The sequence below is a fragment of the Podarcis gaigeae genome (genome assembly GCF_964106915.1).
Source record: "Podarcis gaigeae genome assembly, chromosome: 4".
Taxonomy (NCBI): domain Eukaryota; kingdom Metazoa; phylum Chordata; class Lepidosauria; order Squamata; family Lacertidae; genus Podarcis; species Podarcis gaigeae.
This window is the reverse complement of record NC_139677.1, coordinates 27,252,707-27,268,432: the sequence shown is the minus strand read 5'-3', so window position 1 is coordinate 27,268,432 and position 15,726 is coordinate 27,252,707. Positions and strand designations below refer to the sequence as shown.

Genomic DNA, 15,726 nt, shown 5'->3' with positions numbered 1-15,726 from the left:
TTCCACCACATGTGGATCCATGTGTTTGCTTATGAGGTCAAAGGAAAACATAATTCAGGTTTAACAAAAATTATTCTTGTGAGATGGAGGAAATCACCATTTCATTCTATTGTGACAGCAAGCCTGTGGAAGAAGAAGGTGGTCATGTGTCCTACTTTAAAGAGGAAAGCCCTGTATTTTAAGGGCTGTCCAATCAAAGGCCAGTTCGAAAATAATGGACAGCAGGGGCCTTATAGTGGCACACTTGCGCTTGGTAGCTGGTCAGCAGGCTGAGCAGGTACACATGGCAGCATGTGCTGTACTTCTGTTTAAATTATAGTAACTGGTTCTAGTGAAAATAACATGCAGAAACACATTATATTGGGGAAGATTTTCATAGCAAAAATGTGTGTGTTGGGAAAACGTCACACTAGAATGCTGATGAATTTTCATGAGTTCTTTTGTTAGAAATCACAAGGTGATGTGGAGAACTGCATTGAAGATTGGGAAATGGAGAAGCTGACAAATTTGCCCATCACTCACTCCCAAGTTTGGATTCAGAAATGGTGGCCACAAAGCTCCAGCTTGGTCATGGTGGACACTAAACATTTTGACTTTTTAGACGGTGTCAGGCCTACCTGCCTTATTCCCTTGAAGTGCCACATCCTTCCTGGCTTTTTCATAGAAGATCAGCAGTGCTCTGGAGCTCAGCCAACTCTTGGAGAAGTGGGAGAAGAAGTACTTGGAAATCTGCCTAGCGCTAATAGACATACTCTCTACTCAAGAAATACACTGTCATTTTACAACTGCCAATTGCTTCCCCTATGCTCTTGGAGGGAGAGAGAGAGAGAGAGAGAGAGAGAGAGAGAGAGAGAGACAGAGAGACAGAGACTTTTTCTGGGGCAGAGGAGCCAAGAATTCATTCTCTCTCAGTATTCACAAGAAGTATAGAATAGATATTTTTATGTTTTATGTTTATTCCAGATGAGGTTTTTTAAGGGCATTTGTTGCAATTGATTTATGTTTGATTGCTTGCTTGTGTAGCAATATTACCAAGCTGTTTACCCCTTCCTTAAAACAACAACAACTCCAAAGCAAAGTGATTTTGGCATTGGCATGTATATGCCTACTACAAGACACTACTTGACCTGACCAGAGAGAAGGAGAGGTGAGGAGAGAAAAGTGCTGGTAGTAGTCTGCAGCAGCTTTGTGCAGTACTGAGGGAAAGGTCCTCCCTGAGCAAAAGCATGAAGTCAATAAACATCCCAGGTCAGATCAGGCCCTTACAGAGCCTCATGTTGCTGTTGCTGTTGTTCCTGTTATTTTCTGTCCCTTTTAGTTCAGTGTTTTGCTATATCTGTGCTGCTTTAGATTCAGAGGCTTTGCAAGACGTGAGGCTGTTCAAAACGATGTCCAAAGAGCGCTGGATGTTTGCTGTTAAAGCACAGAAGCAGAGAGTTCTTTTAAAACTGAAAGCTTAATTAAGCTCCCCCCACCTTTTAAAAGAACCCTCTGTTGCTCTTCTTTTAACCAGAAACACTCCAAAGCCTTTCAGAACTCCACAGGCAACATTCTTGAGGCCTGAAGAGGACACAAACAAGCATCAGAGAGGCTGGTATGAAACTGCAAAGCTTTTTTAAAAAAAGAACAAGCAAGAATGCCCACTGCTCGGCTACCTCTTCACTTATTTATGGTGAGAAAAAGCAAGAGAAGAACCCTCGCACTACCCTCAAAATATAAAACTAATATGGCTAGGTGGGTTTTTTTTTACCGATTACACACTATACTTTAAAGCACATTCTTCCCTTGAAAGTAATTCTGGATGTTGTATTTTGTTAATGGTTGTCTAGGAGCGCAACTAAGTGAGGGGAAACTCTGTGATTAAAATTGCTTTAAATGTATAGTCTGCATGCATATGCTTTAAAGATATCATGTGTATGGACTTGTCGTTGTCTTAATAAATGTATTGCCCTAATATGGATTATAGAAGAAAGTTTAGGATTTTTTTGTTAAATTAAACAACCCTCCTCGACCTATTTGTTTGTAATTTGAAAGATTCCTCCCCCCCTTTTATCTGATTGCCCACAAAACACTAGCGTAAGGTTAAGCGATTCCTAGCATTTTAACTGTCACATGTTGTAGAGGAAAACATCACTGAAGATGCCCTTCTGGACTTTATACCTCCAGAAGGGAGATTGTATGCAATTTATAGATAACTGCAAATTTAATCCATGCTTGAAGGTTCTCCTGCGCTTGCAAATTTCATACACTTTGGCAAAAGGGGGAAATATATAGCTGTTTTTTAGGTTCCCTATTGCAGATGAATAGAGAACACTGCCTTTTATGGCTCAGAACCTGAGTTACAGAATGAAGTGGAAATATGCAAGGTGAATCTTGGGGCCAATGCACCCCCCCCCCGAAAATACATGTGATCTCAAACATTGACCAGAGGTAAATATTGTCTCCCCAGAGAACTCCCCTCCTGGTCTTGGACCACTTATGAACACGAGGAGATGCTACCAATGCAATACTGATACAAGAAAAAGTCCTCCAGCTGTTGATTGCATGGTTCCCATAGACTTCTGAATGCACCTCTCATCTGCTTAAGTAGATGCTTTATTGCAAGATTGGTTAGATTGATTTAAATAACTTTGGTCAGATGAAAAGGCATTTCAATCACCACAGATTATGATTATGTCCACCCTCTTAGAAGTTTCCCCCTTCTCTCATGCACATAACAGAATGCAACACAACACACAACTCACACAACAAACACACAAAGTAAATGTGTCTTTTGCTTCAGATGCATATGGCTAAAAAGTATATGACTAATTGGTTTAAGATTTCTTTGTTTGAGTGTCAGCCCTAGCCCAAGGTGAATGCTGTCTCTAAACTTTGTATAACCAACAGTTAGTTTTCCTGTCCGTGATATGTGGTCTTACCACTTGCCCACAGTGCTAGTGCTTTTGCCAACAGATATAAGAGTTGAGAGATTAAGAGCTACATATTTTAGAGCAAGTGGGTGGGTTTTGAATGGTAATGGTAAAAGTAGATTTATGGTAATCTCTGCATCACCCAACAACCAGGTCTTAATGTATGTTTATCTCCAAGTATGGTCCACTGGATTTATTTGAGTTTGAATGCACTTGGTGGAAACAGATTCCACAAAAATAAAAATTAAATCTTGAGTAAACATGTTTAAGATGTTCATGTCAGGTTTGTGCTCAGCCTGCATGGTTACTACCCCCTTTCAAATTATTTCTTTGCAGTAGAGCTGTATTTGGAATTCCCACAAGTTTAGCAAAGCATTTCCCCCCCTAGGCCAATAAACTAAATTGTATTTTGCACTCTTGGCTTCTGGCTCATTAGCTGTAATTGTGCCATGCTATCTGTTCTTCTAGGATATGGATAGCGCTTGCCCTCAGGTTGGGATCACTACTGATAAGAAGCTTCATCACTGCCTACTGCCTTGCAAGCAACATTCAGTCCTAGCCTCCTTCACCTACATACCCTTGTCTCCAGGGAAGGGAAATTTTTACATTTGGAAAACTTAAAGACGAAAGACCTTCCTTCCTTGGCAAATGCGAAAAAGGACCTAAGTGGTACTCTTAAAAAGAGAGCTGTGTAATACAGCACCTAAATGCAGCTTCTAGTCCCAGGGCTGCTTTAGTATGCAAGTGGAATACGTGAACCATTTGCTCTTGACTTGTACCTTGTCTGTAATGATGTTATACATAATGCAGCAAAAGGAGTTCTTGGTTTCTTAAGCAGGGAACAGAAGCGCTCCTTACAACTCGGCTCTTTATAGATCAAAGCAAACCTGAAGCTTGCCTTATCATGTAAGTGGGGTTTGTGTCCTTGAAAACTTGGTTACAACAGCACAGATTACCCCGCATTCTTTCTTCCGTGTTTGGGATAACTTAAATTGCAGGATTATGTTGTGTAGGAGAGAGAGAAGGAGCACAATTTCAGACCCTCCAAATGTTCCTATTTTCCAGGGACGGCCCTGGATTTACAGAAGCCATCCTGGTTTCTGACTTGATCCCAGAATGTCCTGCTTTTCCTTAGGACATCTCTGTTTTCATCAGAGAAATGTTGGAGGTGATGCAATTAACCAGGCATCACAATGGTCCATATTTAGTCCATTTATAGCCCTTCTGCTATCCACATATATCATCCATATATACAGTAATCACAATGTCAAACACGTAGGGTAGGATCAGGGCTGGCCCAAGACATTTTGACACCTGAGGCAAACTGCAAAATTGAGTCTCCCTCCCTGACAGGGAAGAGCAGATGAGTAAAGATCTAGGGGACAAGGCAGCGGGGATAAATATCTGCATTGGGCTCTGCTGGATCCTGCTGCCTGAGTCAGTCGCCTCACCTGGCCTCATGACTGGGCTGGCCGTGGGAGGAATTCACCTAAGTAGCTGCATCATCAAAAGCTCTGTGCAAGGACTTCTGTTTGTTTCTCAACAAAAGGTTTTATCCCCTTAATTTTGCTTCCCTTGAACCTATTATCAGACTAGAAGTACCTTTGGATAGGGACCTGTCAACCATGTTCTTTGTAACTGCATAATAATATAGCAATATAACATCAATGTTTCCACAAGGTCCTATTGGATTCCTCTTGGTGGAGAGTGAACCACTTTGGATTCATGGGGGACTCTCTGCAAAGAACTCCCGCCTCCAAGTACTGTACATTACTGTGTTTTCTAAGAATAAATGACGGCCGTTAACTGATATGGAAAAAAGTAAACGCTGCACATTCAGGATCATCATTGCAGTAGCGTGCTAGCTATGTCCCTATTCAGAGCAGCAGCTGTCTCATTAATCACTCAGTTGACTTGGTCCATAGGACTGAATGGAAGCCATTGCAGCCTGGGCTAGCTCACATTTTGATAGTAGCCCTGCCCTCTTTCTTGGTCAAATTAAAGCTTGCAGTGCTAACTGATGCTCATCTGCTCAGAAGTAAGCCCCACTTTGGGCTTTTGGGAGTATATGTATAGGATCGAAGCCTTAGGCTGAGAGAGAGATGTAATCAGCCTGAACTAAAGCTGAATATTCTCACCCCCACCCTCCAAAGGATGGTGAACTGACTTTAGCCATAGTTTGCATAAGACGACATCTCCCATGCAGAACCTTGCTAAAATAAATAACAGACAGTTACAAGAGTGCACGGCTTGATGTATCCAAAGTAGATGCCTCTTTGTTCTGCCAAATCTTTGTTTTGTTTTGGAAGATGCCTTATTTATTGCATTCGCACAGTATAAAATAAAAATTCAAACGTAGCGAAATAGCTTTGAGGTAAATACTGAAGTTTGGCAAAAGATGAATCAATAACATGGCCCATGTCATTAAAATGCATGAGGCATTATTGTTTATTAGAAGCACATTTTTTTATTGGGTTGGGGTAAGATGCTTTAAAAGTGAGCAAAGGGCAAGACTATTAGAACAATAGGATTGCTGCCAGATTAAAACTTCCAAAGGACATGGGATTTGTCATGCTTGTTCTTCTGAGTCGTGGCGTTCTGGACTAAGGATAACTCTCCTGGAAAGAAGGAACATCTGGTGATAACCCTCTTTGCCACCCATTACCATTAATCAAGAGAAATGGGAATGAAGGCATTTGAAGTCTTAAAGCTCGTTCGCTACTTGCTAGCTATCTGGTATGTTTGCCAACAATCTACGCAAAGAATAAAATCATATATAGAAGTTATTGATATGAAGGGTGGTATTTGGCCACAATTATATCAATATTTTCAAAGAAGAGAGGCAGTATTACATTTATAAAGGAAATAGTGCTGTAAGAGAGGGCACTGAATTCAAAACTTTGCAAACATTTACGGTAATTGTAATAAAGGTATCATTACTAAGATATATTCTAAAATTTTGATATTCATAAGAAAATGAGCAAGAGAGCAGTAAGAGTTAACTTTGGAAGAATGGAGATGATTTGGGCATTATATCTGGATACTTAAAGCAATATCCTTGATAAGATCTAATATAAATGGCGATTAACCCCATACAGATTTGCAAAAATATATAAAACTGCACAGGATAAATGTTGAAAATATAGCAACTGCTTGACAGAGAGTTTATATATATTTTGGACTTCCTCGGTAATTCAAAATTACTCAACCACTATCCAGAAATGCTTTTCTATGATGACTGGTTGACCTCAAAGTGTTGTTACTGAATTATTTGAAATATATAGTATTGGACAGACTTGGAGACCATAATAGCTAATTTGGTAGCTGTTAACAAGTTTATTACTAAAATTCCGAAGAAGAAAACAGCACCACCGATTCTGGATGGGTCTGGAAAAATCTGGAACATTGTTACACCACTGAAACTCACATATTATAGCAGAGAATAAAATGGACAAATAAACAGACTTATAGAATGATGGCCAATTTTTATTTGTTTGTGGTTTTTTTCTTTGAATGAATGACAAATATTAAGAGAATATTTATCCTTGTAATTCATGTGCATTGTTGTTATTTATATTCTGTATATATTCTTGCTTCCTTTTGTTTTATTCTTTTCACCACTAAGTGGTAATTGTTTTCTTACATGTTTTATTTTCAGTTGTAACTATCAACTATTCTATGTCCTTTCAGATGTGCTCTTGAAGAAGCCAACAGCCAGTGGGCGAGTTATGTTGGGATCTCTTCCACCAAAATTAATAAGGATTAACAGGCTATTCCAGTGAATGTTTTATGCAGAAATAACTCCCATTGAGTGGGGCTTACTCCCGAAGGAGGCACAATAGTATATTTCTAGATGGGCAAGTTGTGTTCCACGTGTTATGATAATATGCATAGGAATGAATTGTAAATGTCTGTAACTTTGAGTGAGTTGTGTCTGAAAATGAGGTTCAGAGTTTGGGAAGTGATTGGTGACAAAACAGGACCTGAGAGACTCAAACATGTTTGCAAAGAGTGAAATCCCAGGAATAGGGCTGCTATGTCTTTGATGCATGCTGCTTGAGATCTATCTGATGTTCGGGGTACAGGATGCAGGAAAATACAAACAGAAAATTAGTCCAGGTAAAAATGAAAGAAGAAAATGTTTTAAAATAATATAGTGAAGCTTGAATCTCATCTGGGAACGAAACAATCAGAGCTGTACAAAAATACATATGGAAAACTCAGCACAGAAAAACGCAACCCAGTGTAAAATTATTTTAAGAAGTAAGAATTTTAAAGCAAAGTTTTCTTCTCTCTTTGTGTGTGTGTCACAGAAAGGAGAAGTCGTAGCACAAAAATACATTAGAATAGACACCCCCAACCTGCAGCCCTCCAGATGTTTTGGCCTACAACTCCCATGATCCCTAGGACCAGTGGTCAGGGATGATGGGAATTGTAGTCCAAAACATCTGGAGGGTCAAAGGTTGGGGATGCCTGCATTAGAAAAAGCTGCTTGTGTGACATAGAGATAAATATATAAGAAGAAACTGCCTTTCTCTCTGTTCCTCAATGTCCCAGAAACATTTTTCCAGCTCACTGATTGGTTCCTTTAATTCCCCCTACAGTCACAACTATTTTCTGTATTGGTAAATAACAGGTCATATGGTAAACAGGCTTCTATTGTTAGAGGGCTGACGTGATCTCCAGCTTTATTGGAGTATACAAGGTCTTATGAGGGTCATTCCAAGCTGCTAATGAGCCTTGTATCTTTGTCACTCTGGTACATGATCTCAGCTTGACTAAAGCATTGCCAAGTCTTCTGTTTCTCACCATTCCAGCAGGGTCCATGCTGACAGAAACAATTCTGCCCTTAAGACAAATATTCAGACCTGCTTCAGCCATTAGCCAGAGACTCCTTGACCAAAGTTTGCTTCCATTTTAGTTAGCAGCTTCTGGGACGATCACCTTGACCATGTGCACAGATTCTCCTCCAAAACCTAACCGAACAACAATGTCTTAACATATTATTTGTCTTAAACTGTGAAGTTGGCAGTAACCCAAGGCGTTGGCGTATGGTATGTTGAGCCCTAGAGTCCAAGTGGATGTTTCTTCACTGACATGTACACCTGAGGCAGGAGGGAACAATTATATAAATTGCTTCCCTCCTGCCTTTGTGTCCACAGCAACCCAGATGATTCCCTCTTGTTCCTCAATGGCGGTATTTATGACAATGGATGTTTTTACAGTTGTCTTCATAGGGCTAAGACTGAACTTTGTATCACTGTTGGTTTCCCAGGGCTGCAACTGCAAGGCAGTGTAATGTGTCTCGAACTCATCAAGTGCACATGTGCCGAAGGACTGCAAATACCAGAGCCTTGAAGCATCTTAGGATATGGCTTTCAAGAGAGTTGCTGAACTCAATTTATCACACAGAGTCTTGCAGGGCAGTCCTTGTGTATGAAATGTGCCGTGCTAATTTTCCTGGCAGGACTGCCGTCTTTAAGCATTCACGAGCAACCGAGTCTATTTTTGTAGTTGGGAATGTGGGGAGGGAGGAGGAAACGCATCCATTTGCTCCCTCCACACACAAAAAAATCTGGGCTAAAGTCTTCTGCAACTTTTCTAGACCAGTTGCAGCTGCACAAGGCAAATCTTGTATGTGTATTTAAAGAGGGCCTCAAACCTCCAAGACAGGCTTCCTCAACCTTGGCCCTCCAGATGTTTTGAGACTACAATTCCCATCATCCCTGACCACTGGTCCTGCTAGCTAGGGATCATGGAAGTTGTAGGCCAAAAACATCTGGAGGGCCGAGGTTGGGGAAGCCAACTGAGTCAATTTGACTTCCTTAATCTGATTATCCTCTGAATTCTTTCAACTTCAGCCGCCACCAGGGTAATGGGAGTTGCTGTCCAAACCATCTGGAGGGCACCAGGTTGGGAAACATTGTATTAAGCCATGAAACTGAATTTCATGCATGTGTGGTCTGTTCTAAAACAGGAATGAACCTGTTTCAGTCTTAGGTAGCATGATGACTGTGCTTCTTTTTTTAACTAGAATATGTGGGGTTCACTGATGTGTGTTTGAAATATGCAAAGCAAGGGTTGTATTTCACATAGTGCTAACTAAGTACAAGTGCAAGGATTTATTCAGGGCTTTCTTCAGCTGGAATATGCCAGAACTCAGTTCTGGTACTTTTCAGATAGGTTTATTATTGTGCAATGGAACTCCCACCACTTCATCTCATGCCATACTAAATTTGTTCTAGGTGTTCCCCCAATCCTCTGAAAAGGATTGCGGGTGCATGAGGACAGTGCAGGGGAAGGAAGTCCCATCGTTCCAGCAGTAATCCTTGCACTGATGGGATGAGAGTACCAACCCTATACATGTAAAAGCCTAGCAAATAAAGTTTATCGTTATCCGTGCTGAATGATCCTGAGTGTGAATTTCCTGGCATAACAACAACAACAACAACAACAATAACAACAACAACAACAACCTGCAGCCCATCTGACTGGGTTGCCCCAGCCACTCTGGGCAGCTCCCAGCAAAATATGAAAACACAATACAACATCAAACATTAAAAACTCCCCTATACAGGGCTGCCTTCAGATGTCTTCTAAAAGTCAGAGAGATGTTTATTTCCTTGATATCTGATGGAAGGACATTCCACAGGATGGGCACAACTGTCGAGAAGGGCCTCTGTCCAGTTCCCTATAACTTCACTTCATGTAGTAAGGGAACTGCCAGAAGGCCCTCGGAGCTGGATCTCAGGGTCTGGGCTGAACACTGGGAGTGGACATGCTCCTTACTATAAACACCTTGATTGCAGACCATGGTCCACCTTGCCTGGTGTTCTTTATAAGTATGGCAGCAAATGGAAGGCGCTAGTTCACAGAGATGGAGAATCTTTGGTCCTCTGGATAATGCTGTATTACAACTCCCCATCTTTCCTATGGATCGGCCATAGTGGCCAGGACTGAAGGGAATTGGAGTCCATCAACCTCTGTATGCTTTTTTATTGCTGCACTAGATTCGCCAGAAAATTCTCTGTGTTACAGGTCAGTCTTCTGCTTTTCCCAGTCCTGAAAAGTTGGCAATATTTCATAGAGGGTTGCATTCCCCCCCCTTTCTTGCTGAGAATCAATTATAACGGGAATCAGATGTGCCATTTGCATGGCAGCTGTTCATCCCATTATGTCGTCTTTCCCCACTTTTTCAAATTGCATTTCCCCTAACGTAACGAACTGGTTGCATGCACTTCTGTTATTGATTAAGCTGTTTCTGAGGTGAAAGTTGCCGAGATCCCAAGAAGCTCGATCCCATGGCAGTCAATGGGAATGTGCAGACATTCTACAAAAGCAAGTGCAACCTCCTAATCTCACTTGATGAGCTGATTGCAGAGTTTCAGTGGATGAGCGGAGAGCATTAGGTATCAGTTCATCCAAACTAATGAACAGATGGACCAAGATTTGTTTCTGCTGATTTTTTTTAAGGAAGAAAAGGCTGCAAAGTGCAATCATCTTCTGCGTTGCTTTAGTAACATTTTAAAGCATTTTACAGCTGCACTGATTGTCCCCCTCCCTTTCAGTTAAATCTCTCCATGTGCTTAAAGGTAGTTATTTAAATGTTGGACCCCATAAGAATATTGGGAGGCATGCAAACTCCTCACTCTCCTGTTTTTGGCCTATGTGTATGTTGCCTCCCAGCAATACCGTCTTCCCCTACAATTCTCTCTTCTGTCTCAATTATAGCCTCATTATGTTTTCTTTGGATCCATCTGCACTGTGCATTTAAAGCAGCGCTATACTATTTTAAAAAATCATGTTTTCTCCCAAAGAATATTAGGAACCGTAGTCTGCTAAGGGTGCTGACAAGAAACCCTTCTTCCCACTCCCCAGAGCTACAATTCCCAGAGTGGCTTAACAATCAGTCCTGTTAAGTTGTAGGCGAACATATCAGACGACACAGCGATTCTTCCAAAGCAGCTCTTTATTTGTAAGCTGGAACAGAACTGAACTGAGGAGTCAGCCTGCTTATATAGAGCTGAGGAGTCATCCTGCTTATATAGAGCTCCAGAACAATGTAACTGTTGCCATTTTCTAAAACTATCCAATCACTGAACGTCACTTTCGATCCTTCATTTGCATATCCCCCTGCTGGCCCAGGGTGAGAACTTCAGTACATAACAAGTCCCACTCCCAAGGGAACAAGCTTCTGAACACTACTAATTTATGTGTCTGAAGGATGAGCAGCTTTCTGCAGCAACCATCTCTATCAGAAGAGGAAGGGCAGGTACACAGACCAGATGTGGGGAACTTTTGGCTCTCCAGATGCCATTGTAATTCAACTCCCATCAAACCCACTTAGCGTGACCAGTGGCCAGGATGTTGGGGGTTGTTGATGAGCAACATCTGGAGGGCCAAAGATTCCCCACACCTGACATAGACCATACGTTGACAAGGCAACGTTGAATTTACTTCCAAGAGTGTGTATTGTTCCTTGAAGAGCTGGGCTGCATGCAGATGATCATGTAAGAAGGACCTTCTCTCTGAGAGGGAATTTCTTTTTCACACACAATGATTTGAGATATTATCCGATAAGCATTTTTGTTCTGTTTAGAGGATGAACCGACATGCTCTGTATAGTTTCTGCCTTTAATAATAATAATAATAATAATACCCCGCCCTCCCCAGCCATGATCAGGATGGTAGTTTTCTGAAACGTAGGGATCCTTTTCTGATTCTACTTTCATGCCTGGGCTCTGAACACTCTCACAGCAAAACAATGATGCTTTTCCTTCGGTAAGGAAAAAATAATAATCTGGTGCTCCCATTTCCAGTGACACATATTTTGTGATAAACTAAACCCCTTGTGGGATCATGTACCAAGCCTACTTTAGAATCCCAGCTTCAGTCTCTATTCTGACTCTCTCAAATTCCAACATTGCCATTACTTCCGTTGATGTGCTTGTGAAAAGTAATCTGTTTCTTTCCCTGAGGAAAGAAACTTATTCACAAGCTCTCGGATGTCAGAAATAACACTGACAGTAAATTAGACCTGCACTTGGCGAGAATCTGCATCCAGCTGCCCTGTGGCATAGGTAATAATTCCCAAAATGTTTATACTTGGTACTAACATGGCAGTTCCCCCTTACCTTAAAGTGCTCTCTTGGGACTGGTAATATAAAATAGATAATTTTTTAAAAAGCTTCTTGGAACAGCTTATTACGGTTTTTAAACTCTGACTTAACACAAATCATTAACAGCTCAACTTCTGCACTGTTCGAAATGGTTTTTCTGCTTCTGAATGGGCTGGAATGGGCAATTAACATCAGAATACTCCCTCTTTGGCAATCTTGCATAATGTTAAAAACACAGCATTTTCTTAAAGGGGGAAAGGCCTGCACTTGTATAGTTTGTTAAAAAACACACCCACCCAAACCACCCCCACTTGCACAGCCACTGCAGTCTGAATTCATCCATCCATCAAAGCATGTTTCAGCATCAGAAGAAAAGGATATGGGGGAGTTCTTTGTTCTTTTAAAGACAGAAGTGAAGCCAATGCTGTACATGGAAATATTATAATGGGATGGGATGAATTCTAGAGGTCCAGGTCCAGAAATTTAATTCACTAGCATGGTAAACTCGTGGGTTGGGGAAAACAAATCAAAGTTTAATGTGCAACAAACCAGTTACGTGCATGTTTCATGTGCTGACCACATGAAGGGGGCATGTGTTTCTTGCTGTGTGGGGGTGTGCACCAGCTTGGAAGATGACAAAAATTGGATTCATCCAATTATGACTTCCAATGTCTGGGAGTCTCTAAATTTGAGTAGAGGTTGGATGTTTGTTGTTTAGTCATGTAGTCATATCCAACTCTTCGTGACCCCATGGTCCAGAGCACGCCAGGCACTCCTGTCTTCCACTGCCTCCCGCAGTTTGGTCAAACTCATGCTGGTAGCTTTGAGAACACTATCCAACCATCTTGTCCTTTGTCGTCCCCTTCTACTTGTGCCCTCCATCTTTCCCAACATCAGGGTCTTTTCCAGGGAGTCTTCTCTTCTCATGAGGTGGTATTGGAGCCTCAGCTTCACAATCTGTCCTTCCAGTGAGCACTCAGGGCTGATTTCCTTCAGAATGGATAGGTTTGATCTTCTTGCAGTCCATGGAACTCTCAAGAGTCTCCTCCAGCACCACAATTCAAAAGCATCAGATTTCTTTATGGTTCAGCTCTCACTTCCATACATCTTTACACACACACACACACACACACACACACACACACACACACATCTTTACACTCTCTCTCTCTCTCTCTCTCTCTCTCTCTCACACACACACACACACACACACACACATGTTTACTACCCTTCACCAGGGCATTATATAAAAGTGTGAACAAAAACTTAATCACAGCAAAATATATAAATACATTTATTTGCTGGTTTTAAATGGCAGCAAAATATGGGAGAAAAGTAATAAAAACCCGGGCAGCTGAAGAGCAAAGTCGAGCTCTTAAAAAATGTTTTAGGAATTCTAGAATGTTCAAAATGCTGAAGAATGCACAGGTATCTTAAGGCACTTTGAGGTGCACAGCCTTCCACTGCCATGCCCTGCAGGTGCTGAGAGACATTTCTCAATGATTGATGGCAGAAACAAGGTAATTGTCAGAAAGTGGGATCCTTGTTATGAAAACAGGGGTGTTGCGATTTCACAAGTCTCTCTTTTTGACAGTGAAATGTTGGAGGGTATGCCGAAGCCCGGAGCAATGCAGTCTAGGAAATGGTGTTCCTGTTTGATGATGATGATGCAAGTATAAATGAGCTAAGTGGGCTCCTGTTTACTGTCTCAGACATGTACTCAAAAAGTCTGGTTGATCTTGGCGAAGAATCTTTATTGGGTAATGTAGCCTTCTCTAACCAGATGCCCTCCAGACGTGGTTCCCATCAATTCAGGGCCACTAGCCATCCTGGATGGGGGGTTAATGGGAGCTGGAGTTGAACATATGCAGATTGGGAAAGGCGGGTGCAACACAGGCTTTACAAACATTGCTCTTTAAGCTAAGGGCTGTAGGCGTTCTCTTGTCTTGTCTTCTCTGTCCCTATAAAAATCCATGCAGTTAAAAGATCATCTTTTACCTTGGATCCCAAGCTGTTTTCGGTGTGTGTGTTTATTCTAACCGTCATCTAACTTTCTTTCTCCTTTTAAGTTTCTGTATAAAATTTACTCCCTGAATCAGAGGGGACCCAGGAAGGGCAGTTCCACGCTGAAGGCAATGCTTTTAATAAACATGATAAATGCATCCAGGGACTCCAACGGGGAGGGACTGCGGGTGAAGGAAGCAAGGAACAGGCTATATCTGGAAGAGCAGAGGAGAAATTTTCTTCCGTCCTCTAACGCAAACGGTGACATTGTGGAGTTGCTCTGTTTCCAATGCCCTTTCTTTTGAGAGCAGCGAAATCAAGGATGCGACCTTACAGATTCAGAGTGTGGAGAAACCTAAATCCCAGGTGGTGGTTTTTTTAAATAAAAAAAACAAACGAGGTTGCAATCTGCATATCATAGCGTGTGATGGGTTAAGGGGCTGCTTGTGCGTAAATGGCTGAGTTCTTAACTCCTGCAATCAGTTTCTAAACTCTCCCCGTCCGCGGAGCCATGGGTGCATGGCTGCCTCAATCGCTGGCAGAATCCGTCAGTGGGCGCTTCCGGAATTTACGCCAACATAGGAGTTCCTTAACGGAAACCCTCCTTTTGGAATCTCTGCGTGACAGTTTCCTGCGCGGAGTGGGCGTCCCCAGCGGAGGTCCAGAAACCTCTCCGCTGTTCTCACTGGAAGTATCTTGGAGCCATCCCTCCGACTGAGTTTCTGCGGGAACTCTCTCTCTCCCCCTGCTGGTTCCTTCCTCAGCATCCGAGGGTCTCCTAACCTCCTTGAGCCCTTCCACCACCTGACTCTCCGATGGCAGTTCCCTGACATAGCGTGAATCATATTGCCCTGGGTACCTTTTATTGTCATCAAGAAATAGAGAGGAGATGGAAAACACACACACACACAAACACACAAAAGCAGGCCTGCGTCCTAATAGCAACAAGGAAAACGATCCCCATTATCTAGGCTTACTTATATCATTTTGTATGTTTTCCGAACAGCATTGTGTAACATATCTCATTCAGTCACGGTGTGTTTTGATGAACGGTTTCACTTATTACAGGGCCTGTGTTTGGTGCTTACCAAGAAATCTGCTTTATAGGAGAGAATTTGATAGGACTTCTCTCCTGCTCTGTGCTCTTGGTAATAAGCATATGGAACGAGTTACTAGATGAAAAACTGAATGAGGCAAAGGAGAAATGATCTCAAGCAGCCTCGGCACGTTGAGGAATAACGATGGAAACAGCTGGGAGATGGAGGTCTTGCTGGCTTTCCATTAATCCAAAGTGTCCAAACTCTTTTGTGTGCATTTCACATTAGGGACCAACTTCATGATCATAATAATGACTTAACTCTGTCATTTTTATTGCCATGGCTTTGTTCAAAATCCACGGGCATTTCGGAAAGAACCGCGGTGACGTGACTGAACTGTCTGACAAATGGCCTCCGGTCTTAGTGCTAGTTATGATGGAGCAAGAGCAAACTTGTTTCACAGTAGTCATATTTCCTAGCCCTGTCCCAATTTCACAATGGCATCTTGTTGTTTTTGCTGCAGCAGACTGGACTTGCTTTGCTACAGTGATGGGCAAACTCCGGTTAGTTGAAAAACATTTCTCGGTAGCTTTCTGGAATTAGGAAGCATCAGAAACTTCAAATCACAGGCTTCCCATACAGAAATGACACTCC

General features: G+C 41.9%; 1 long non-coding RNA gene across 1 annotated transcript in view; it reads right to left on the bottom strand.

Annotated features, from left to right (window-relative positions):
* Positions 1-15,726, bottom strand: part of LOC310843028 — a 343,220-nt gene that overhangs the window by 259,106 nt on the left and 68,388 nt on the right. The gene's annotated exons all lie outside the window — the stretch shown is intronic.